Source organism: Equus przewalskii, chromosome 23, assembly GCF_037783145.1.
Source record: "Equus przewalskii isolate Varuska chromosome 23, EquPr2, whole genome shotgun sequence".
NCBI classification, from domain to species: domain Eukaryota; kingdom Metazoa; phylum Chordata; class Mammalia; order Perissodactyla; family Equidae; genus Equus; species Equus przewalskii.
Window position 1 is genome coordinate 413,622 of NC_091853.1, and position 24,514 is coordinate 438,135.

General features: G+C 52.7%; 1 protein-coding gene across 48 annotated transcripts in view; it reads left to right on the forward strand.

Moving 5' to 3' along the window:
• Nucleotides 1-24,514, forward strand: part of NFASC (neurofascin) — a 175,483-nt gene that overhangs the window by 36,225 nt on the left and 114,744 nt on the right. For 2 of the 48 annotated variants that reach the window (XM_070591209.1, XM_070591214.1), the window contains exon 1: nt 900-1,152. The exons of 41 other annotated variants lie outside the window; for them this stretch is intronic. The gene's annotated coding sequence lies outside the window, so the exon portion shown is untranslated. Of the gene's footprint in view, nt 1-836; nt 1,153-14,537; nt 14,678-22,277; nt 22,334-24,514 lie in introns of those variants that run through there. 5 more of the 48 variants (XM_070591207.1, XM_070591205.1, XM_070591217.1 and 2 more) reach the window with 4 other exon arrangements.

The window sequence follows — 24,514 nt, forward strand, 5'->3', positions numbered from 1 at the left end:
GATTGGCGGCAGATGTTAGCTCAGGGCTAATCTTCCTCAAAAAATGAGAAAAAAAAAATTGGGGCTGGCCCCGTGGCCGAGTGGTTAAGTTCGCGTGCTCTGCTTCGGCGGCCCAGGGTTTTGCCTGTTCAGATCCTGGGTGTGGACATGGCACCGATCTTCAGGCCATGCTGAGGCAGTGTCCCACATGCCACAGCTAAAATATATAACTATGTACTGGGGGGACTTGGGGAGAAAAAGCAGATAAAAATAAAAAGATTGGCAACAGTTATTAGCTCAGGTGAAACGTGGGATGGGCTGGGAGGTCTGTCGCAGGTCTGGGGCCGAAGTGGACCAGTGGCTGAAGCTGAAGTTGCAGAGAGACGTTGTCCTGTGTGGGGCCAGCACACAGCCGTGGACAGGCAGGGTGTGTGTTGAATAAATGTTACACGACCGGCTGCCATCGCTGGCTTGGGTTCATGTAGGGCATGCGAGTAGGGGCGGGCCAGAACCACCCACGCCATACTGTGCTCCCCCACGAAACACTGCATCTCCGATCTTAACTGGGGGGTCTGCTCCTCATTCCACCCCCGCCTTGGAGAGCCTGGTCCAGCCTGGTACTTCTGTCTGTCTATCTCCTCGGAGTCTGAGTAGCACAGCCTGGCTTGTGTCATGGGCCACACAACTCCTCCATTATGCATGAGGGGGACCCAGCGGTGAGCGAGTGAGCAAGCTGGGGTGGGGTGGGGGTGAGTGGTTATTAATAAACAGTGTATTGTGTGGAGTTCCATTCACAGCACTCTCTGAGGACGTGGTGGGCTCGAGATCATAAAGCCCTGTTCATGCTCGGGAGGGCTGGGGAGGCAGCACGCGGGGGAGGCAAGGAGCAGGGGGACCAGGAATTATTTTGATTCCACCCCAGGCAGGGCTGCTGTTGCTTCGAGGCCAGCATCTGAGGGGAAGGCCTAGCTGGGATTTCGGTCAGGCCCACTTCAGCCCGCTGGGATGGCCTGGGGTCTAAGAATCACCTAGCTCTCCATCCCCACCCGTCCCCGTGGAGGGAGACTGAGAAGACACTGCGTGAACCGGACCACAACTCCCTGAGGGGACAGCAGGGTGGTCGTCTCTGCCCCGCCTGGTGGCCTCCTGCCCCCACCCCACGGCTCCTTCCAGGTGAGTCCTTCTGCTTCAGCCTCAAAAGGCTCCTAAGTGGTGTGTGTTAGGATTGCACACGGTTTCCTGACGATGCTGGAATTGTGTTTGTGTACAAGGCCTTCGAGAAGCTTCCTAGCCAGGGCAGGGAGTGGACAGTTTGGTGTTAGGATCTGGAATATGAAGCAAGCAAGCCAGAAGGGAGAGAAGCGATTACGGTGGTCTCATGTCCGGAATAAGCTGAGATTGAAGAGAAAGAGGCAAGGAGCAAGGCTCCCGGGCCCTGGGGGGTGGGGGGAGGAGCCTTGGTCTGAGGAGTGAGAATGTCTGGGAAGTGAGATACTGAAGGGCATTTTGGCAGCGGGAGCAGTCGGGGCTGTGTACCTGATTGCAAAGCCAGCATGAACTCCGTGTCTGTCTCTGTCAGTCTTCCCTGAGCCCCTCCCCTTCTCTCCTTCAGCCCTTTGCTCTGGGCTCCACACCAGCCCTCTCCCTCCAGCCCAGCCTGTCCCACTCAGTCTTGGCATCTCTGGATCTCCGGCCAGGAATGCAGAAGCTTCGGGTTGGGAAGAAGTGAGAAGAGGCCATTTTGCCCTCTGCTGGCTTCTGGGGTGGAGGGCAGGTCTTGGTTCTGGGGATTTTTGGTTCCCTGTCACTCAGTGCTGACCCAAAACAAGAGGGAAGCCAGGGTCTGGGAGCTATGGATCGCCTGGCTCCGTCGGGCTGGTGGTGCTCCCTTTGACCTTTGCAAGTGGCTCTGGCTCAGAGCTACCCTGAGTTAGGAAATCCTTCATCTCAAGACAGCTCTGTCTAAGGAGAAGTGTGATCCTTCATCTCGAGACAGCTCTGTCTAAGGAGAAGTATGATCCTTCATCTCGAGGCAGCTCTGTCTAAGGAGACGTGTGCTGGTTGGGTTGGGAGCTGGGAGGGAAAAGGAGGCTAGTGGCAGAGAGAGCCTGCCCTGCCCTCCGCACGGTACAGGGCTCCCCTGGCGGAGTTGGGGCCCAGTGACTTTTGTTTGCATTGAGGATTCAGTGACCCTGCCTAACCCACAGGTGTGAGGCTGCATTAGAGCCAGTGGGCTGATTCTAGGTTACTGGAGGAACATTGCATCCCTGGCTCAAACCAGAAGGGGACGGCCTCCCCAGAGGCAGGCCAGACGTCCCCCAGGACAGAGTGTGAGGAACCTGGGGCTGTGCAGGCTGCTCCCTCACCCCGCTGCACAACGCAAACAGTGCAGGCTTCCTGGAGCACAACGCAACCCTGGCATGGCCACCCCTGCCCTGGCCTGGCCTCGGTGCAGTGGTGACGAGGAGGCCCCGCAGAGAATTGCTGCCCCTCCTTGGGCTCTCTGCTCCTGCAGATGTGGTGGACACACGCTTCCCATCCCCCTCTCACAGTCTGGAGAAGCAGTGACTGTTCTTAGAAGCACCTGCATGCTCCTGGGAGCACGGCTTCTGTGATTTGTGTGGTGGGCTGCATGCTCTGCTACGTAGAGAGGGGCCAGAACTGGCGACACAGCGGGAGGTGAGGGCGAGGGGGTGTGGTCAACCCAGCCGGAGTCAGCCCAGCTGGGCGCATAGCCTGTGGAATGACCCAGCATCCGTCACCAAGCTTTTTGGGGGTTCCTGCTGGTCTGGTTGTCGCTTGCCGTGGGAGGTTCCTGGAAGGCCCAGGAACAGAGACAAGCAGGCCGAGTCATGCTGTGGGCACTCCGTTCTGTGAGGTGGGTACGCTCGTGGCGTACGCACCAGGAGGAATTGGCAAGGTGGCCTTCCCCAGTGATGGGAACGCCGTCAACAGCCATAACAACAGTGGCAGCTGTTTGCTAAGGGCTTACTCGGGGCTAGGTGCCGCTCCGAGCACTTGACCTCAGCTGTCTCGTGTAAACCTCCCAACAGCCTGTTCTGTCCTCTTTTTAGAACCAGGGAAACTGAGACCCAGAGAAGTTCACACGTTGCCCAGTGTCACACTGTTGGGGACTGAGCCAGGCGTCCACCCCCCCGCAAGAGCCTGCTCTCTCAGGCTCTTATGCCCTGCCACCTCCCAGTAGAAGGCAACACCATGCACTGATTTGGTAGCTACGAGAGGGACTGGGGTCACGTGCAAGGCAAGACCTCCTGACAGTGAGAGGGGGCTGTGTGGAATGTTCTTCCATAGAGATCTCTGAGAAGCATCTAGATCTTCAGGAAGGGGCCTTCCTGCAGGCTGGGCTCTGCATTGGTGACCACTCGAGGGATTTTCCTTAGCACCCTGCCCATGAAAGATGCTGGGCCATGCGTCTGAAACACAGGCTGTCTCCACCAGTGGCTTCTGGGCACACCAAGCACCCAACTGGGATTTGCAGTCTGGGGAGAGGCCAGGAGGCTGAAGAACTCCCCAGCCCTGGCGAGGAAGCTGAGAGAGGGAGACCACCCCTGGGGCTCTGGAGCAGCTGTGGCTAGCGGGTTTTTCATTTCCCCTTCCAGTCGGGTGTGCCCTGTTTCCCCAGAAAGAAGTCCTTGGCCTCAGAGAAGAATGTGCTGGGGGAGGCGACAGGCGGCAGGCTCTCCCCACTCCATCTGCTGCAGTGAGGAGGGGTGTGGCCAGCCCTGCAGAGGTAGTGTGGTAGAGTGGTCAGACAGACAGGCAGCTGCCTGGGTTCTGGGCTCACTTCTGCCCCAGCTGGTGACCTCCTGGCCTCCTCATCTGTCAAGAGTGATGTTAACTGCACCTGCCTCTTGGACTTTGTGAAGATAAATGAACTGATCCACGAAGTCATTTACACAGCAGGAAGGAGGAGGAAGGCCCCTTTGTCCAGGGCCGTTTGGCCCTTCAGTCTCTCTGTCCTGCCCAGATCCAGGCTGTCTTCGGCCGGAGCCCAGGCCTACGTGGGGCCGGCAGCTCTGTCTCCTGCTCCTCACCGTGGCTCAGGCTGCACAGCCCAGCAGTCTCCTGGCTGCTTCCTGCTCAGCCCTGGTGGCTGCAGGAGCCGGTGCAAGCAATGCTCACGGTCCAGGACGTTGGGGGCCTGGGCTGCCTGCGGCCCATTTATTTTGAGTTTCTGGAGGTGACAGCCCTTTCCGTTTATGCCACGTTCTACTTCGCGGGTCCTCCTCACAGCTCAGCCGGGATCCAGATGTTTGGACTGGAATCATAGCTTTATTGTACCCCTCCCTGCCCTGCGACAGGCTCCCCCGGGCCCTGCCTCGGTTCCCTCATGTCCAACCCGCCATCCTGTGTCCATCTCCGTCTCCCCACCTTTTTGGTTCCTGTCCTGTTTGTATCTGCCCCAGACCCTCCCCTTCTCTGCCAGCACCCTCCCCCGACCTCTGCCTTGTCCCCCCTCTGAACACCATCCAGCTGACGCTCCTTGGGAACTCAAGTACCCTTTGCGTGCCTCAAGCAAACATCTGTTGACATTTAGAAAGACTTGGAAGCCTACATTTTCATTTCCCTGTGAATACAACATCTTTCCTTCTGGTATAGGAAGCTTGAAGGAGAGCCCGTGATGGAGTCAGCCCACATTTGTAATCGCTTTTGAAAAGGACGGATAACTTTCCACTTTGCCCTAGCCTGAGCAGGGTCAGAGTGAGGGGGCTGGGTGGAGGCGGGTGGCATAATGCTTTCTGGCTGCCCCACTCACTGCCCTGTGCTTTTGATATGTATCCTCATTCAGTCCCTTCGATAACCCGATGAGGCAGATACCTTAATCCCCATTTTATAGATGGGGAAACAGAGAGGTTAAGTGACTTGCCCAAGGTCGCACAGTGATTCAGTTGCAAGTCAGGATTTGCGCATGAGTCTGTTTGTTTCACCTAGAGTCATGCAGCCTCTAGAAGAAGGTGGATTGAATAAGGGATGGTAAGGTAGGAGGCACACCTGAATGTTTATCACCCTGGAGCTGGGTTTCTGACTCTGAGCAAATCCAAGCGTCCTGTTCATGTCCCTTCCTCCTGCCTCTACAACCCTTGGCTGTGGACCTCTCTGAAGGGAAGAGGGGAGACCCTGCCTTCCAATGCTCTCCGTCCGCCTCCAGGGTGCACCAGGAGTGTGGCGACACTGCTGCAGCCATCAGCTTCCCAGAAGTCACACGTGCCTGAGAATAGACTATTCTGCTGGAAGAAGGGGAGAGAACAACAGAAGAAGGGAACTGGGAGTGCCTGCATAGCACAGTGTTAGAAAGCTACCGTGCTGCTCCTCCCTGAGAACAGGCTGTCGGGGGACACCCGGCAGGACTGTGGCGGACTGTCCGGGAGGCCTGAGTGCTGGAAAGTGGTACAGCCCACAGGAATAAGTGTCTCCAGGCTCCGGGCTCTGCTCACAGCTCCCGCCCCCACGGCCCCAGCTCTCTGTGGGCTCTTTGTAGGGAAGACGTGAGTGACGAGGCGACGGGCCTGAGCGCACACCCGGGGCCAGTGGGGGTACCAGCCGCCACCTCCCCTCCGCACATTCCAGCCTAGACGGCATGTTATTGCCGAGCTCTGATGGAGCATTTGGACCTCTAACTTCCGTCAGCTCTGGGAGAGGTCAGATGGGTCTTTGTTTGCCAGCCTCTGAAGCTCTGGGGGTGGAGGGACGCGTCTGCAGGCCGCTAGACTCAGCGTAGAGCCGCCTGTAATACACACAGCTGTCGGGATGTGTCGTCTTCCTTCCTGAGCCTGTAAGATCTGCCTCCTAAATGACCACTAAAGCATGTGATGCTCCTACTGGGCTCGTAGGGTTTTGTTTTTTTTTTTTAACTTTTAAAATCAACTGTTTTGGGGTGTAATTTATATTCAGTAATATGTACTCATTGTAAGGGTCTAGTCAGCTGAGCTTTCACAGATGTGTACCCCCATGTAACCACCGCTCTAATCCACATACAGGCTGTTTCATCGTTAAAAAGCCCCACCTCTTGTTTGCAGCCGGTCTCCCCTGAGCCCCAGGCAGCCACGGAGCAGCTTCTGTCCTCATAGCCCGGCTTGCCTGCTCTGGATGTCTGTCTGCATGCAGTGTGGTGTCTTTGTGTCACTTCGGGGTCTAGTGAGCCCCAGGGAGACCAGGCCTGGGGGGTCGCAGCTCAGGCCTCGCCCGCACCTCTGCCCTAAGCCTGCAGCCGCTCTCGCTCTGGTGGTGGATGTGGGGTGCCTTGGGGCTGCGCAGGAGAGAGCCTCCCCCCACACCCCCTGCTTCAGCAGCGAGTCCAGGGAAACGGCAGAGAGAGGGGATGGGAGGGAGTCTGGGCCTGTGGCTGAGGTACTCTGGCGGCCATGCAGGGGCTGCGCGTTCTGGGAGGGAGACTGGGCGCGGGTGCTCCTCCTGCTGCAGGGGCTGCGGGTTCTGGGAGGGAGACTGGGCGCGGGTGCTCCTCCTGCTGCAGGCTTTGCTGCTGTGTCTTTGCAGGTGGGTGTGAAGCTGCTCTCCTAGGGATCATTTCCCTGGAGTCTGGGGGCCTCGTGAGTGAGTCGAGGGGCAGGGAGGCAGACGAAGCCGACCTCAGAGGGCAGCCCCCGGGGTGGGGTGCTGGATGGACAGGCCGGCTCCTCACACGTGGTCAGTCCCGCTGTGGGGTCTGGCAGGGAGCTGTGTGGCCTGCTGGGCAAGGAGGGGTTGGAGCACAGGTGACAAGGGTCTTGGCTCGCTGGCTGTGCCGCTGACTGGGCCACCAACCCCACACCCTCTGCTGCGCTCAGGTCTGCAGCTCCTGCTCCCCGTGGGCAGGCGGGAAGGGCAGCAGACGCGGCCGTGGTCCTGGGGGCAGCCCAGTGAGGCGGGGCGCAGTGCTGAGGGTCTGCCACAGTAGCCCAACTTCTCTGGGGTCCCGCTGCCCCGTGTCTGCGAGCGGGCGTGTTTTAAAGGTGCCTTCGGCTCTCAGGAAAAGGGATACAAACTAAAGCTGAGGTGTTGTCAGTATGGTATTGTTTTTCTTTTATCATTATTGTTGTTATTTCATTCTGGTAAAATATACACAACATAAAATTTACCATCTTAACCATTTTTAAGTGTACAGATCAGTGTGTTAAGTGCATTCACATTGTTGCGCAACCCTCACCAGCATCCATTTCCAGAACTTTTTATCTTCCCCAACTGAAACTGTCCCCATTAAACAATTCTCCATTCCCCGCGCCCCCAGGCCCGGCACCCACCGCTCTACTTTCTGTCTCTGGATTTCACCTCTCTAGGTCCCACGTATCAGTGGACTCATGCCGTATTTGCCCTCTGTGTCTGGCTTATTTCGCTTAGCATAATGTCCTCCAGTTTCATCCATGTGTAGCGTGAATCAGAATTCCGTCCCTTTTAAAGCTGAATAGTATTTCATCTTGTGGATATACCACGTTTTGTTGATCCGTTCATCTGTCAGTGGACATGTGGGTTGTTTTTACCTTTTGGCGATTGTGGATGCTGCTGCTGTTATGAACGTCGTGTGCAAATGTCTGTTCGAGTCATTATGACACTTAAATGCTCTGCAGCCCCTCCTAGCAACACGTCTCGTGTGCTCCTGCTGCTGCCCGGAGTGGCGTGTGTTTCTCAGCCTGCCTCCTGACTCCTCTGACTTAGTGCCGTGGCGAATGGTGCGCTTCAATCCTTCAGTCTTTGATGGGTGTTGGGTACTCAGGTTTCCCGGACAATGAAGTCTTGAGTTCCTTTCTCTGGAAGCTTTCTTTTCAGTGTGTCTTAGTTACCCTTGGCCACCAGCTGACTTCTGGAGTTTGATTCCATTAAGCTTCTTAATACAAGAATACAACAAAGCATCTTTGTTTCATAACGGAAAGAAAAGAACTTAAATGTTATCAAGCACCTACTGTGTGCTAGCTGCCATTCAAGGGGCTGTCACAGCACTGCAAACTTCCCCTCCTTTTATAGGACAGCCTTGCGAGGAAGGGACAAACCTGTGTTTGAAGGGCAAGGAAGCTGAGGAGAGGCTCAGAGAGGTTCAGTTACTCTCTGTACACTGTCTGAATACCTCCCTGGTCCTTAGATGAATTAGCCGGAGAAATTTCCTGGTCTTTTTCTTTTACAATGGAAATCCTGGCCTGGAGTCATCATTTGGGCTTCCTTGCCCTAAATTCTGGTAAAATATGGAATCATTAATTAATTAAGGTTTTATTTTGTTTTTCGAAATATATAAAAGTATAGGGGATAGTTTCCTGAATCCCCATGTCACCATCACCCAGCTTCAGCAATTATGGACACGGCCAGTCTTGTTTCCTCCGTCAGGTTCTCTTTGTGGTCCGTGGGGTCCTCCCAGGTGGTGTGGCAGCAGTGGGTTCTCTGGCAGAAGGAACGATGGGGGGGCTGGGCCTCCTCCCAGCTGGAAGTGTGGTAACTGCCACCGACTGGAATCCTCTCTGATGGCTCATTATTGGGCTGGTTACTGAACACCATCCGGGAGCAGGGGGAGGGGCAAACCCTGTGAAAGGCCTGGCGGGCGGTACGCAAAGAGGCTTCCCTCTCAGAGCGTGTTCCTCCTGCTGTCTGATTTTATTGGAATTCTGAGTGGGAAGAGAGAGGTCATGGGAGGATAACCATCCCCTTAGGGGACCATGCCAAGGCTGTCTTGGGGTGGAGCAGGGACCAGTGGGACACAAGCCTATGGCCTCTTCAACAAGATTTAACCAACATTTTCACTTTTGTTTTTTAAAATATTGACAGCGTGGCTGGCACTGAGCTAAATGCTGGGAATCCAACTATGTGACACACTGATGCTCTCAGAGTTTGTAGTCCACAAAAATAATAGCTAATCCCAACTAACACTTGTGTGTGCCGGACACTGCCGACGTGCTCGTGTGCACTGTCTCAGCTGCAAGATGGGTGCAGTTACTGCATTTTGCAGACAGGAACCTGGGGCTCATGTGGTGATCACTGCACCCCACACAGATAGCAGGGGGCCGATGGCTTCCTGCTGCCCTGCCCGTGGGGGATGAGGAGTGTTGGGGCGGAGGGCGAGGGAGGGAGAAGGCAGGGGACAGAGGACCCTCTCTTAGATTGCAGGAATGTGCTTATTTCGAATCCCACCAGATGTGCTTTCTCATAGGATTGGGGGCAGCCAAAAGGTACATTCTTCCTCTCAACTTCATAGAGGACCATGGGATTTATTTTTATTTTGAAGACAGGGACGTTCTTTGGCAGGAGAAGAGTAAAGATTGGAATTTGAGAGAGTTCTTTCTTGAGGCTGCAGAAAGGGATGGAGAGAAGAGAATTTGGGTTGCTTCGTTCCGTTTTTATTTAAAAGAAGATGTGGTATCTCTCAAGGGAGAGGAATTGTGGGAATGAAAGAGGCAGTTTTAAATATAAGGAAGGGGCAGTTTCTGATCTGGTGTTGTCGGTGTCGCAATCCAATGTACACATCAGGATAGATGCGGAGAGGGCTGATGGCCACTCTGAGTTTATTATAACCAGCATTTCAATATATACATAGCTTACAGCTGTTAGACATACACAGGTGTTCTGGATGAAGTAATTAGCGAATGCCAAGAATTCTTAGTGATTTCTCAAGGAGCCCTCCCTTGGCCTCTGTTTTGATATTATCATGTTGTTGCTGTGCTCCTATATTTTTATCTCAGAGCAGGCAAAGTCTCTTAGGCAACGGTCCCTCTTGCGCCCGATATCGATATCGTTTCTCCATCTGTGCCCCCGGGCGGCCGCCGCCTGGCTTAGGTTGCCCCCCCAGGGGGTCTTACCCGTCATTGGCTAACCGGCCTTCTCACCTCTGGGTCACAGTTTGTTGGCAAGCTTTTTCCAGTGATTATTAACCCTTCCTATGTCAGGGGCAGCTACAGGTGTGGCTGTCCAGTGGTCACACAGTTTGGATTCTCATGTGGGGTGGGCCCCAGTCGCAGGAGCAGCCTCTCTTTCTGGTGTGAGGCCGGCCTGGTAGGCCCGGTTTCTGCACAGAGCCCTGCTTCGTGCATTTGAACATCTTTTCTGGGGTCGGAAAATAGACGCAGCGAGTATCTCAGTAGCAGGCGGCAGTAAATGACTTATTTTAAAAGAAAACGAATGAACCTCTTTTCCCCTCGCCCCAGGCAGCCCCTCATCCCTGCCCACGTCTAAGCCATAACCTGTAGAATTAGGGTAGACAAGAGGTTCTGCCTGCCCGACCAGAAAGAGATGTGAAACAATGAAATGAGAGCCCCAGGCTGAGACCTCCTTTAAGAAACTGAGAGAAAAGCAAAGTGTTACTAGCATTTTGATTTTTTATTGTAATTTTTAATTCCTTTTTTAAAACGAAGACTTGGGTTTTTCCTGTGAGGTGGGGCGAGGTGCCATCTGGCTCGGATGCAGGAGGGTGGAACGTTCCAAGTTCCTTCCAGATGTGTGATTTTGGCTTTTTTCTCCTTGTCCGCACTCAGGTAATTTAAAAGCAAGATTTGGGGCAGGGTCAGCTTCAAATAGAACCCAAGAGAAAGTGCCACCTTCAGGTGGATGCATCGTCCCCATTTGCGCCTTGCTGACGGGGAAGGGAATCGGACGAGAGGGGATGAACACGCTTCCAGGAACTGACGGCTTCCCAAACTGGCCAGAGAAAGCACCTCTCCTCTCAGCACCAGCAGCACAGTGCGCTGTCTGCCCGCCCTCCTGGGATTGCAGCTCACAAACGCTGGTTGCTATGGATACAGGCAGCTGAGGCTCCCCTGGGGCAGCGGCTGCGTGGAGGCAGGAGGCTATTTGTTGCAGTGATGTGGGCCTGGTGTCCGGGGTTCCCCACCCTGGTGCCTCTGCAGAGGAGGCCGGGACCGGCCTTGCCTGAGCTGCTGCCTGGGCCGGGAGGACCCCAGGTGGACCAGCCGGTGCCTCTGTGGCCCAAACCTGGGGGCATGAGCACCTGACGGAGGCCACGTCTGCGTGGAGCTGCTGCCCTTTAGGTGGCACTTCTGGGTAGGAGGCCTGCCCATTGGTGAGCGGGGCACAGTTCTCTCCTCTTTTCTTCTCACTTCGGAGCCTGCCAGAGCTGATGCCGTCGATCCCCAGCCTGGGAGTGCATTTCTGGATTGAAGACCCTCCCCAGCAAAGCTTCACTGTGGGTGGGCCTGTCCTGCAGGTGAAGGCAAAGGATCAGAAGGTGGGGGGGACATGGTTCGTGCCATCATAGAGCCCCCGGTGTGAGAGGGTAGACAGCCCCTGCCCACAGTGGGCTCCCAGTCCAACTGGGACAACCAGATGTACATCATGGACACTGGGAAGGGGACAAAGACGGAGACAGAAAAACCAGTCGCTTCCTTCCTTCAAACCCTGCAGTGGCGTCTCTTCACACTTCCCGTAAAGTCAGCCTCACCTCCGTGGTACAGACGGTGCCGTGTTGGCCGTGCAGCCCGTCCTCCAGCCTCCCCCTGCTGACGCTCCCCTGTGCCCTGCTTCTGCCCCGTGGCCTGGCCTCGTCCTCAGCACGTCCTGGCTCCTACCCTGGTGCCTCCTGCTATTCCCTGGGCCCGGAGCTGTTTCCCGCATCCCCGCCGGCTCCCTCGCTCCTTCACCTCATTTCTTAGGCCTCTGCTTTGCTGTCACCCCTGCCCACGCTGTCAAACCAGCCCTTCCTTTCTCCCCGCGGCGTCTCTCAGCCTCTGTCCCCGCTGTGCTCCTCTGCCCAGCACTTACGGCACTTGCTAGGTGGCTGTTTGCCTGCCTGCCTCCCCCTCTGGAAGGGCAGCCCCTCCAGGGCTGGGACAGGGTCTTCTTCCCCACCGAGTCCCGCTGCTGGGGCGTCGCTGGCCACTGGGAGAGTCTCAGTCACTGTCGGATGAATGATGAGCGACAGCTGTGTAGCTCGTGGTTCTCACTGAATTCTGTGAACATGTTTACAATACGCTTTCAGATTATTCTACCAGTTGCAAAAATAAAACTTCTCAGTTGTGATTCTAATTTGCAAGTTAAACACATTTTTCTTAAAATTTGATTTTGGTTCCTTGAGACAGTATCCCTCACAGGGGTGTACAGACCCAGGGGATTCCTAGGATGCTCCCGAGAGCCTGGGGATACTTTTCCTTTGGAAGATGTCTGTATTTAGTCAAGCTTGGGAAGCCCACGGTGGCTGTTGGGAATCCTGTGGATGCAGGCTCGCGAGGCAGGGTGCGTTGGAAGCGGACTCGGGAGGACCTTCTGGAAAGCGGGTCTTGAGCTGGAAGAAAGGGGCAGGTCTTACCACAGGATGGAAGAGCGCTGAGTGCCCCGCTCTGAGGGCCGCTGCGTATGCTGGCGGTCCTCTGGGCGAGCCTCATAGGCCCCGGGGGGCCAGTGTGCTCGGCCTTGGTGGAGTCGGAACCTGGGCAGAACAAGGGGAAGCAGTGACGTGGAGGCGCTGCATGCCCTGAAAGCCTGGATTCGAGTGACAGCTGTGCGCTGGAGCAGTGACCCATAAACGCTGCTTTTTGGCCCCTTCTCCGTCACTCATGTCGCACTGAAGTCGTGTTGGCCTAATGGCCCCTCCAGGGAGCTCTGGCCCCTTCCTGTGGCCTGTGCAGCTGGGGCGCGGAGTGAGTGCGGAGTCAGCCAGCAGGTGGAAGATGACCCATCCCTCAGGAGGGCAGTCCCCAGCTCACCAGCTTGCAGTCCTTTGTTTTACTGGGAATCAGCCAGGCCAGAGGTCAGCATTGTCCTTGGAAGACCGTCAGAGCTTGCCTGCGGTTGTCGGGGAAGAGGGTCAAATTCCCGGGGAGCAGGCCGGGATGAGGCCCGTCTCCCGCATCAGCTCTCCGCTGTCTGCAGCCTGGCTGGTGCCGGCGGTATGGTCCTGGCGAGGCGGCTTCCACAGCCTGGTCACAGAGCTGTGGACCTGAGAGCAGCTGGGAGGCCCTTGACCAGCACACAGTGGCCCCTTGTCATAGGGCGGAGGTGCCTGAGGCCCAGAGAGCCACTGAAGAGCTGCTGCCGGAACTTGGGCCTCCCGACACCCAGCTCAGTGCTCTTTCTGCCACCTGCTGTTTGGGACTGGAACCCAGGTGGGCCGTGAGAGGGGGCGGCCATCCCTCAGCGCCTCGGTTTCTGCCGCAGCGTCTCACTCACAAGTATGAAAGTCGACCTTGGGAGGTTAACGTAAAGTATCTGCTCTCTGCTGGAGTGACACTTGGTCTCCTGGGACACGTGGCTGTGGATGTGGCTTCCTCACCCTGTCGGGGGTGGTGGAAGGACTGGGCTTCAGGCTGGTCTGTGTTTGGGGGACTTTCAGCCCTGGGGTAATGTCTGTGTGTAGAGTGGCCCCAAAATAGAAAGGCTGCTAGGCCTGAGGAAGAGAAAGTCTGTGCTGGCGAGCCTCTGCCCTCCGTCCTGCCCGCCTCCTTGTCTACCTCCCCTGCCTCTGCCGGCGTCACTCATCTTTGGTGGTGCTTCCTGGGTTTTGAGGTCCCTTCCTCCTGCCGTCCCCCAGCCTGGAGGGCGGGCGAGTGTGGAGGTCAGGAAGGAAGCAAGCAGAACGGGGCCCAGGGAGAGCGCCTGAAGCAGAAGGTGAGGTGAGGGGTGTTCTAATGCCTTAATTTGGGAGCTTGAGAGGGAGCCATGTCTTGGTGTTAAGAGCTCTGGTTTTGGAATCCAGGAGCCCTAGATTTGCCCCCGGGTTCCTCCCCGAGACCCCGAAGAAGCGACTTACCTTTTTTGAGCCTTAGTTTCCTTCTCTGAAAAGTGGAGGTAGGAGCACCTGGCACACAGTGCTGTGAAGAGGATTCACTGAGATAACACGCATCAGCGGAGGACAAGCACCCAGCACCCAGTAGGTGCCCCTGGTAATGTAACTTAGCATCATCGTCACCGCCATGGTGAGTGTCTTCACTGTGCCCATCACCATGCTGGGTGTCACGGAGAATAAAGAGATTTTCACACACCAGCCACTGGACACGTAGTCTGACTGGAGAGTCTCTGCACGTAAGAGAGCGGACGGTGCAAACGCACGCGTCACTAAACTGGGGCGACCTGGACTATGAGGGGGCGGGGAGGGCACCGCAAAGGGGAGAAGGTGGCTTCAGAGGCCTTTTGAGGAGTTGCAGGTGGGATTAGGAAAAAGCTTGATATATATTCCAAATAATATTCGACTTTTAGTGTCTCCCCCAGCCCTCTCCCCAAAGAGAGCGCTTTAGAATGACTCAGGGCCAGGCAGGAGTTCTGAGCGGCCGGTGGGCCGGGGAATAGAACCCGCCATCGTCACCCTCGCCTTTGCCCTCTCAGGGGCACAGTCCGCTGGGCGCCTCCTTCCCAAAGACCGGAAGGTCTGCGTGGCTAGATGGAGAAAGAATCTTCCACCCTCTTTGCTCTCACTGGACTCTGTGGGATGCTAGAAATATTTTTCAACCTGCTGAAGGAGAAAGCATCGACCAGGGCTGGTGCCAAAATGTTCACTTAATTCGAAAGAGTCTTTTGTTTGATGAAGAAAGCAGCTGGGCTGGAACCTCCTCTTCTGATCTGACATCATAGCCTGGTGGGCTGGGCCTTCCATTCTTGTCCACTCGCAGCCTCGAAGGCAGTGAGCCTGCTCAGGAGTCCTTAGGAAAGCTCATTCTGGTTTCACCTGTCAGTTCCGTAGCTTTAGACAAATTTGTCACCCTCCGGCCTTCGTTGCCTCACCTGTGGAGTGGCCGTGACAGCTGTACCCCTTGGAAGGGTGAGTTCTGACGGATGGTCTCCTGCCCTCCCCTGCTCTCAGGCCTGAGCGAGCCGCCCCTTCCACATGGGTGCTCCGGGATGTCAAACATATAATTCTGTCATTATCCAAAGCACGTCTGAGCTCTGCTTCGGAATCTCCTGTGAGCCTCTGGCGCATCTTTCAGTACCCTCAGCGATGGGCAGTCTTCTTCCTTTCAGAGGGAATTTGATTTCTGGAAGCAGCCTAACAGGACAAGTAGTATATGGTCAAGCTGAATGAAGATGCTTTTAGCTCCAAACAAATGAAGCTGATTTTCTTTGGCTTCTAAACTGACTCAGAGTTCCGTTCCAAATAAAGTGTTGAGAATGTTTTGAGCAAGACCTGCGTCTTAGACACAGGTGGTAAGCTCTTATCATTTTAAGGCAGCACTCATTTGGATGATTAATTCTGGTTTTTAAAAAATGAATTTGCTACTTTATGTTTACACCTCATGTTTTTAAAAAGTGATTGTCCTCTTCGTTCCTTATTCATTTCCTAATGCATTTGTTTTATGTGTTTGGATGTTTGTGCTTTTTATTTTCTTAAAAATGTGTCTCACCCAGGTCATTATCAGTCATAAAAACATTAAATGTCCTATCTCAGTGGTTCTCAAACCTGCCTCAGCTTGTTCAAATGCAGATGGCTGGGTCACGCACTGTTTCTGACTCAGTGAGTGTGGTTGGAGCTCGATGATTTGCATTTTTAATATACTTCCAGGTGATGCCGCTGCTTGGGGACCATATTTTGAGAGCTCCTGGCCTAACCAAAAGGGGCTTTGGTTATCTAATCCAACCCCTTTATTGTACATATCGGTAAACCGAGGCACAGGGAGCGGTGCCTCCCTTGCCAAGTGTTGTAAACTAGATTAGTGGCAAAGCTGGAATAGGGACCCAGGCGTTCAACACGCCCAGTCTAGTGCTTCTAAAATTATTATTTCTTGGCTAGAGACTACTTAACACGACTGTGGGTTTTTAAGATTTTGTCGGACCTTCTTGATTTAAAAAAAGCTGGCCTTTTAACCTCTTTAATACAACTGTGTCCCTGATTTTTATTTCACCGCAGGAATAACTTGTGTTTGATTTGCCTTTTTTAATTGGGATAAAATATACACAACATAAAATTCACCATTTTAACCATTTTTAAGTGTACAGTTCAGCGGCATTAGGCACATTCACACTGTTGTGCAGCCATCCCCACCATCCATTTCCAGAACTTTTCATCCTCCCCAGCGGACGCTGTGTCCCCACTAAACACTGACTCCGCAACGCCCCCCCCCCCCAGCCCCTGGTCACCCTGTCCACTTTCTGTCTCTGCATTTCACTGCTCTAGGCACCTCATATAAGTGGAATCGTACCGTTTGCCCTTTTACGACTGGCTTATTTCACTTACATAATGTCTTCAAGGTTCATCCGTGTTGTGTCGTGTCAGAATTTCCTTCCATTTTAAAGCTGAATGCTATTCCGTTGTTTGGAGAGAGCACATTCCGTTTATCTATTCATTTGTTGATGGACGCTTGGGTTGTTTCCACCTTTTGGCTGTTGTGGATAGTGCTGCTGTGAACATGGGTGTGCAGATACCTGTTTGAGTCCCTGCTGTCAATTCTTTTGGCATATACCCAGAAGTGGTACTGCTGGATCATGTGGCCATTCTCTGTTTAATTTTTTTGAGGAACATGGTTTGGTTTTGATTCTGGGAGCTTGAGGCTAGAAATATGGATCTTCTGTTAACAAATTAGTGGGTAAACAGCCCGAACAGTCCCTGGCTATTAACCATCTGGTGCTGATGTTGGAGGTGAATCGCTGCCCCGAGGCCTTGGGATAAAGTGACCCCGTTATTCACAGTTTACTGCCAGAGGCTGCGCACGGTCTCCTGGGTTTTCTCTCTTCCACTCCTTGGCTCTGCTCTGACTTCACTCTCACCGGTCTCCATTCATATTTGTTTCCCTCTTTGTCTTTGGGCATTTGTCTGTTTGTATCTTTGTCCACCAAATCTCGCCAGCTCCAGAACTCCCCACCGCATTCCAGAGTGAAGTCTGGAACCAGTGGGTCCAAGCCCATTACCCGGCACCTTAGATTCTCCAGGTGGAATATGATTATAATCTGGGTAGGAGTGTGCCGGGAAGACCTCACAGGTAGCAGAGATTAAGAAATACTTACAGAATTAATGACTGACCATGACAGTCGTGCTAGAATGCTCTCAGAGAGGGTTTTAGGGCTGGGAATTTTGCAAGAAACAGCCAACTACTTGGATCAGTTTTCGCCACCACCCGACAGTCTTTGGGGCTGTTCCACCTCCAGGAATCTTGTGCTGGCCTGGAATTAGAGGGGGCATTGTGAAGCTGGTGCCTTCTGCTTCCGAATGGGTTACCAGAGTGAGGGTTGGAGCGTGTGTCTTCCTTGGGATCCACCCTCCTCTGGAAAGATCCAGAGCAGTGACTCCCAGAATCAGCAGCACGCTGGGGGCTGCAGGAGAAGAAAGAGCAGACTCTGGCCTCGCACCTCCTAGTTCAGCACACCCAAGTCTGCAAACGCACGGTCTCTTCCGCTTCCTTGAGAGGGTATTGGGAAACTTCGAAACCAAAATTATTACATTTTTAAGTTAAAAAAAATTAAGACTATAAGCATTCTCTTCCTGGTTTGATTTGCAAAATCTGTTATCAGTGAAGTTAAGCCAATAGCAGCCAGGTGTAGAACTCCTAATAGGCGCGTGTCCGCGTCACCTTTCCACCTTTCCACGTCAGTTACTTGAGTGGCTGGGTTACTTAAAAAAATTTTTTTTAAGCAGCAAGATGCCCGTTATTGATGCCGTGAGAAATAACTCTTTTGGTCTGGTTCTAGTGCTCCATTATCCGGGTTAACAGAGGAGAAAAGTGAAGCAGATGTGGCAGTTAATCCAGAGAGTCTCTGTTGGCTCAGAATCGCATTTTTCATTGATTTTTTCTCAGCAGATGGTACTGCCTTTCTGGGTAGAGTTTTGTGGTTCACTTCTACCCACACGTCTCGTCCACGTGGGAAATGTCTCGTCCGTCAGATCCGGGGACTTTGTGTTTCTCCTCCTCCAGGCCGTTTTCTGGAAGGAGGTGGTCCAGATAGCCCCGCCAGGGGTACGTCTCCTTGTTTCCTTTCCTCGGGTTAGAATGGAGGCTTCCAAGAGTTCCCAGATCCCAGCAACAACCAGGGAAGGCCAATGTCCTGGGTGGTAATTGGTGCCATTGGCCCGGCTGCTGGGAGCTGTCATCGGTGTTCAGAGTACAGATTTGTGGAATCCATTAACATCAACACTTGCTGCTGATTATAACCAGATCTGCCTTATCTCTGCGTCAGGATGCTGCTTGAAGGACCGTTCCCCTCCTGCAGCTGACTACCCTTTCCTGCTGCTCTTGTGTAAAAATGAGAGGATGTTTATTTCCTCAAGGCTGTTAAAGTCATCAAATGAGACCAGCAAGGTCTCTGTGGGCCTCCCTAGTCTCTGAGAGCTGCCCTCATACATCTGCTTAAGATGAGGCAGAACCCACAGCCAGATGGCTTACTTGCCAGGCGCTAGACCAGCAGGAAGAGATTCAGGGTGTTAAATCCCCTGAGATGAGGCCGTGACATGCCTCCTTGGCGACATCCCTCCCTTCCTCCATCATTCCTCCAGGTTGTGTTTGCTGAGCATTTGGGTCCTTGTGCTGGGAGTGGCGCGGGGACTGGAGCTGTGTGAGAGCTGGTGTGTGCTGGACAAGCCTCTCGGATGCCTGAGGAACCAGACTGCCCCACAGGAACATCTAGGCAGCAGTTAGGGCAGGCCTCAGGGCCACCAGCCATCCTTATATACTCAATAAGGTGAGCATGTGTCACTGAAACTCTTGCTCCGAAACTAGGCACGAAGAAATAAACATCAGGACACAAGGAGAACTGACGCATTTTAAGCGTCCTAAGTAAAGGTACTTGAGAAAAACGGTGCCTGTGTCTTTGGAAGGCGAGCCCTTTTCCTAGGGGGTGATAGAGGGAGTGACAGTGCGGACATCTGCTGGTGCTTGCCCAGTGGTCTGGTGCCCCAGCCACAGGCCGGGCCTTCTTGGGCAAGCATTGTGGATGGGCAAAGAAGGTATTCCCTCAACTGAGAGCCAAAGAAATTTGGGTCTCAAGTTGAAGCAGCTAGACGTAAGGTGCCTGAAGTCATGTTTGAGGGTAGAATGTAAAGATCTGCCCCATCACCGGATCCTAGATTACTTGGGTCTTAGCCTGGAGTCCCGAGAGCACAGCGCCTAAGGCAAGGCTTGCGTGCCTCAACTTTGTTAGGGAGCGCAGTGGCAGAGAACTGGAGTGAGGGGAAAAGGGAGAGACGCAGGGAGGAGGGGTAGCCAGTGTGAGCGTACGTTATTGATCTGGCCATCACTAGGTGTCAAGCCAACCAATGGCTCAGTCTTTCGGGACTGTAGAAAATGACCGCTCCTCAGAACAGTCAATCAGGAGAGGAGGGGCTACCCCTCTCCCACTGGTCAAAGGCCTGGTCCCCTCCATTTCTGGGTCACACGGCTTGCACTCCCTGAGGAATCCTGCTTGTCTCATCCCCGTTGTCAGTGGGGAGCCCCAAGCTGGAAGCAAGAGGTGGAGGAAGTAGGCGTAAGTCCAGGCACTGTGGGGTGGTGCCCATGTGGAGGGTGTAGGCTCGCAGAGTGGGTCAGACTAGCGGTGTCTGGGCTGGAAGACAAGGCCGAGGGCCCTGGGGACAGACGCGGCTGAGAGACACCTGATCTCACACCTGCACACCACGCTGGACAGGAGGCAAGATAGTTTTCTTTCGATAAGGACAACAGTGTGGGGCACAGAGTGGGGCTGCAAGGGGCGGTGCCAGGAAGCATTATTGGTTTTCCTACGGGAGATGGAGACAAAGAAGAAAGACACCAGGTAAACAACAGCTGCTACTTAGTCTGCTATGGCCAGACCTCTGCTCAGAATAAGCCGGTGCAGAAGGAAACCATTGTCTCCTCCCGTCCTGGCCTCTGTGGAGCCCTGCACCTCACCCAGCCCAGGGGAGAAGGTTCTGTGGGCTCCTCTGCTAAGCTGAGCACCACGATGTCCCTTGGATGGGTGTGGGCATGTGAGACCATTTTTTTATTTGAGGAAATAAATGAGCCCATAGTAAGCAATATATAAACAGAAGAGGTGGCTCAGGGCTGGTAAAATTGAAACATGTTGAACAAAAGTGACTTCTCTGACACTGCCTACACGTTTGTAGTGCTTTTGCTAAGTTCTTCACCCTCTTGAGTACTGAGCACCCGCCTTCCTTGGACACTTAAGGAAGTATCTTAAAAAAGCGTCTCAGCTGTTTAGTAAAGTCTGAAGCTGTGAGCTGCTGTATCTAGAGCTATGCAGGAAGCCTCCCCAAAACTTAGGGGCTTAAAGCAACAGCCGCACTGTTTATTCAGAGTCCATGGGTCACAATTGAAGCTGGGCTTGGCTGGGACATTCTGGGGGTCATGCCTGGAGTCACTCCTGTGGCTGTGGTCACCTGGTGGCCCAAATGGGGCTGGGTGATCTAAGATGGCCTCGCATGCCCGGCACGGGCTGCTGTCAGCTGGTTGGTCTAGGGCTGAGCTGTCCAACACATAGCAACTTGCTGCATGTGAACTGAGCATTTGAAATGTGGCTGGCCTGATTTGAGATGTGCTGTAAACGTAAATACATGCTGCATTTTGAAGACCTAGAAACTGTCTAATGTAAACTATCTCATTGATAACTTTTATATATTGATTACATGTTGAAATGATAATATTTTTAATATTAGGCTAAATAAAATATATTAAAATTAATTTTACCTGCTTTTCAGTTTTTTAATATGACTATTAGAAAATTTTAAATTACGTACGTGGCTTGTGTTATTATATTTCTATTAGAGAGCATTATACCATATGAATGAAATATATGGTTGCATTGCAAATGGAGTGTGGCTTCTATTTCACAGCTTACACATATAAATGATGAAATAGATGTATGGTCCTACGTTTCTCCTCTGGCCCCTACATTCCACTTCTGGTGGAAGAAGGACCCAGAGCCATTTAAGGATGGGGAGTCTAGGCCAGGATGTAGTCTTGTTTTGCCACACCTCTCTTTGTGAAGGAGGGAAACAGAAGCCCAGAGGGTTAAGTGACTTGGTGAGAACTGGAGCCCTGGCCTCCTGCCCTCCAGGCCTTGGCTGTGCTGCTCACACCTTTCACTGACGCTTGGTCGAATCCCAGGCTTCTCAGTGGACCATCTGCTCTCCTCTTTCTAGACACCCAGAACCCTTCTCTAGCCCCATCGCATGCTGTGCCTCATACTACAGGCAGCCCGACGTTTTATACTCGATCCCCAGGACCAGAAGCAGACGCTGTAGCTCAGGGTCCTGCAGTCTGACTCTCTGCTGTCATCAGTTGACATTCACTCACTTAACCTGACCATTTGGGACAAGACTCAGAGCAGGGCCCCCACACCAGCCTGGAAGCAGGAATGGAACATCGAGACTACAATTACTGACAGTCCTTGGGCTGGGTTAAGGCACGTCCGCCTAGCCTTCTGACTCAAATGCTCCGGGGACCTAAGGCAGTCTGCAGCTTCTGTGGCTACAGCAAAGCAGAACTGAACCATACACCTTGCAGAAAGCAGCTCAGAGATGAATATTGTTAGGCAGAAGGAAAACAATGATCGGGTTTTGTAGTGATCCAGTTGAGACTTGAACTCAAGCACAGCAGGAAGCGTGAATATTAAGGGACGGAGAAATTGGATGCTTAGGAGCCAAAATAGGAGTTGGATGGGGAGCTTGGAGAGGGAGAAGAGTCCGGTTCTCAGGTCTAGCTAGGTGAACCCACTGAACGAGTGTGTTGTTCACTGAGAACGTGACTGTAAGGAGGGGGAGGTTTGGTAGAGAAGATCATGGGTCCGGTGTGGATTTTAAGGTGCCTCTGGGAGATGCAAGTGGAGATGGTCAGTAAACAGCTGGAAATACAGATTAATTGAGAGAGAAGGAAGGACATGAGAAATTGATATGTGAGTGGTTATTCAGTAGGCAGTGGTTGAAACCGTTAGTGGCGATAAGATTCTCCGGGGGATTGTGGAAACTAAGAGGACACCACTGAGAGTGAGACCCTGGGGAATAGCGGTGTTTGAGCTGCAGGGAAAGGAAACAGAACCCTTGAAGAAGGCCAAGAAGGGATCTCACCGCGGGGCCTGCCCCTCAAGCTATAATTGCTGCAGAAAAGGACAGAGATTCCTGGGACGTAGTGTGTCATGCGTTGTTCATCTTTTTATTCCCCGAAGGGCTTTGTACGTGGAAGACGCAGTCAGTGTTTGCTGAGTGAGATTAAGTTGGCGCTGTGTTGCAGCGCACTGATTGAGCTCAACTGAGCTGACTGCTTCCTGGGCTGCTCAGGCAATTTTAGACTTCTCCTCGCTCTGTCCAGCTTCTCCCCCTTTCCCTCCTCTTGGTCACCAGGTCTGGTATACAGCAAGAACTTTGTTGTGCAGCTACATTTCAGGGTCTTAGTAAAAGCTGGTACAGAGGATCTCACCAGTTACCATTTGCCTGCCTTCAGGTGACTCCGACCAAAATACCCAGATAACAGAGGCTTCTGTAAAAGGACATCTAATTACCTCTCATCATAAGCACCTGAAGGTAGGTGGTCTCAGGTTTGGGGCAGGACTTTGGTTATAAAGGACCCGGGCTGTTTTTGTCTTTTCACTTCGGTATCTAAAGTTGTCAACTCTCAGTTCCCAGGTTTATCACCTCATGGTTACAAGGTGGCTGCCGTAATTCCAAGCATCATGTCCTAAAGTAGTCAAGTTCCTGGTAGGAATAAAATATCAGGACTCGCTGTATCTTTGACAGAGATAAAAATCTGTGCAGAAGTTTCCTTTTACACTCCATTGGCCAGCTTGGCCACCGGTTCATCCCTAAACCAAGTTCTAGCAAAGGCTTATGGCGTCACCACGCTGGCTCAGCCAGATCAGGGCTCACTCCTTGGAGCTGGAGGAAGATGCACCGTCCCTGAGCAGAGGACCACCAGAAAAGCATTGGAGCCCTCTAAACCGGGGAAGAAGGAGGGAATGGCTGTTGGCTAGGAAATCAACGGTGTCTTCCATAGCTGTATTTTTTGTACTTGTAACTTAGGTTTGAAATCATTCGATTCAACATTTATTGAGCGCTTACTGTGTATCAGGAATGGTTATTTCACCACTGAGGCAGATAACAGGTCAGATTTTAAACTGCTGAGCAGATCCTTCTGCCTGCCAATCTTGTGGGCCTCTGTTATTCCTTAGAGGTCTTCCCTGATGGGACTGAACTCACCCCCTAGGTCTCTCCATGCTAAGCCAGTATTCTAGCCAGTTCCCTCTCCATCTCGGTTGATGCAGCTAACCCTGACTTTGAAAATCCTGTATTCCCATCATGTTTGTTCTGTTTGTGATGGACCTTGTCCTCTGTACCCCTGGTCTCCCCTTCAGCTTCTCCCTTTCAAATAGTTTACCAGCTATTCTCCTTTCTGTCTTTCGTCCATCTCCGTCAGTCTCGGTTTCCATCAGTCAGTCTCAGCGTCGCCTACAAGCTTGTTTGCTCGCTCCCTTTTTCTTTCTGCCCTATGCATTCTCTTCTACCTCGTCCCTTGCTTTACTCCATTCTTCAGGAGTCACCTGCTCCCCTCTGCTGACTGTTCCTGATTTGGACGCAGTCCCTGGCTCAGAAGGTTCCAGTGAGTCCCCACTGCCTGGTAGATGAAGTCTCTAGCCTGACAGAAGGGTAGCTACATAGCCAAGAACAGTAGAAGGGACTTGGTGAGAGAAGAGGTGTGGAGGGGGTTCGTTCACGCCATCTGTATTACTCGAGTCTTTTACTGCAAGAATGTATTCTGTCTTACTTGCATTATTACAAAATAAAACACCTCTTGCCTAGCATTCAGAGCTTTCCATATTCTTTCCAGCTCCTCTGCCACAACTCTTCTGCACGAACTTTCCTCTCTGTTCAAATTGACACCTTTCCTGCCCTTGAGACCACCAGCCTTGAAATTGTTGAGCAAAACACAACCCAGTATCAAATGGCCTATGCCTTTCCCTCCTGACTTACTTAATCTCTACCCCTTCCTCAAGCTTCCAAGACCTAGACTGTCTAATACCTTGCCCGAGAGCCCCGTCCCACCTTCTGCAGCCCCCACCCTCCCCGTGAGCCTCCCGGCCTCCTCCTCCTCTGAGCTCCCAATGCACTTCCGCTGTGGTACAGCAGGGCTCCAGGTGCGTCTATCCGTTTGTGTCCTTCAGCTCTGCTCTTGGGGCACCGCCTACCAGAGCATCCATTCTGGCTGCCTTTGGTCCTTCCCTCTCTCATTTTTGCTGATGACACTGAATGTGGCTGGAGTGACTGAGACAGGATTCAGCTGACAAAAGTAGGCTTTAAGATGTGGGCTCCAGAAATGCATTGCCTATCAACTGGAACCCCTGAACTACTCATTTGGCTTTTAGACGTTTACTTCCTGGTGATCGCTCTGATATTGTAGCCTTGAGGCATTACTTAAATGCCACATTGTTACTTACTACTTCCTATCTATTTTATCCCCCCAACAAGATCATAAACAGCATAAGGGACAATGTCATTTCTTATTTATTTCTATTTACCTCCACAGTATCTTTCTCAGTAAATATCTGTTGCTTTGATTTTAATCCTATTTCCTTACATTTTCTTTGTAGCTGTTATTTTCAAAACAGCTCTCACAGACTTCTTCATTTTTTGAATACTTAAGACTCCATATTTGAATTTGAGGGTTGATGTTTATGTAAATGACCCCTCTAACCTCATAATCACCCACTT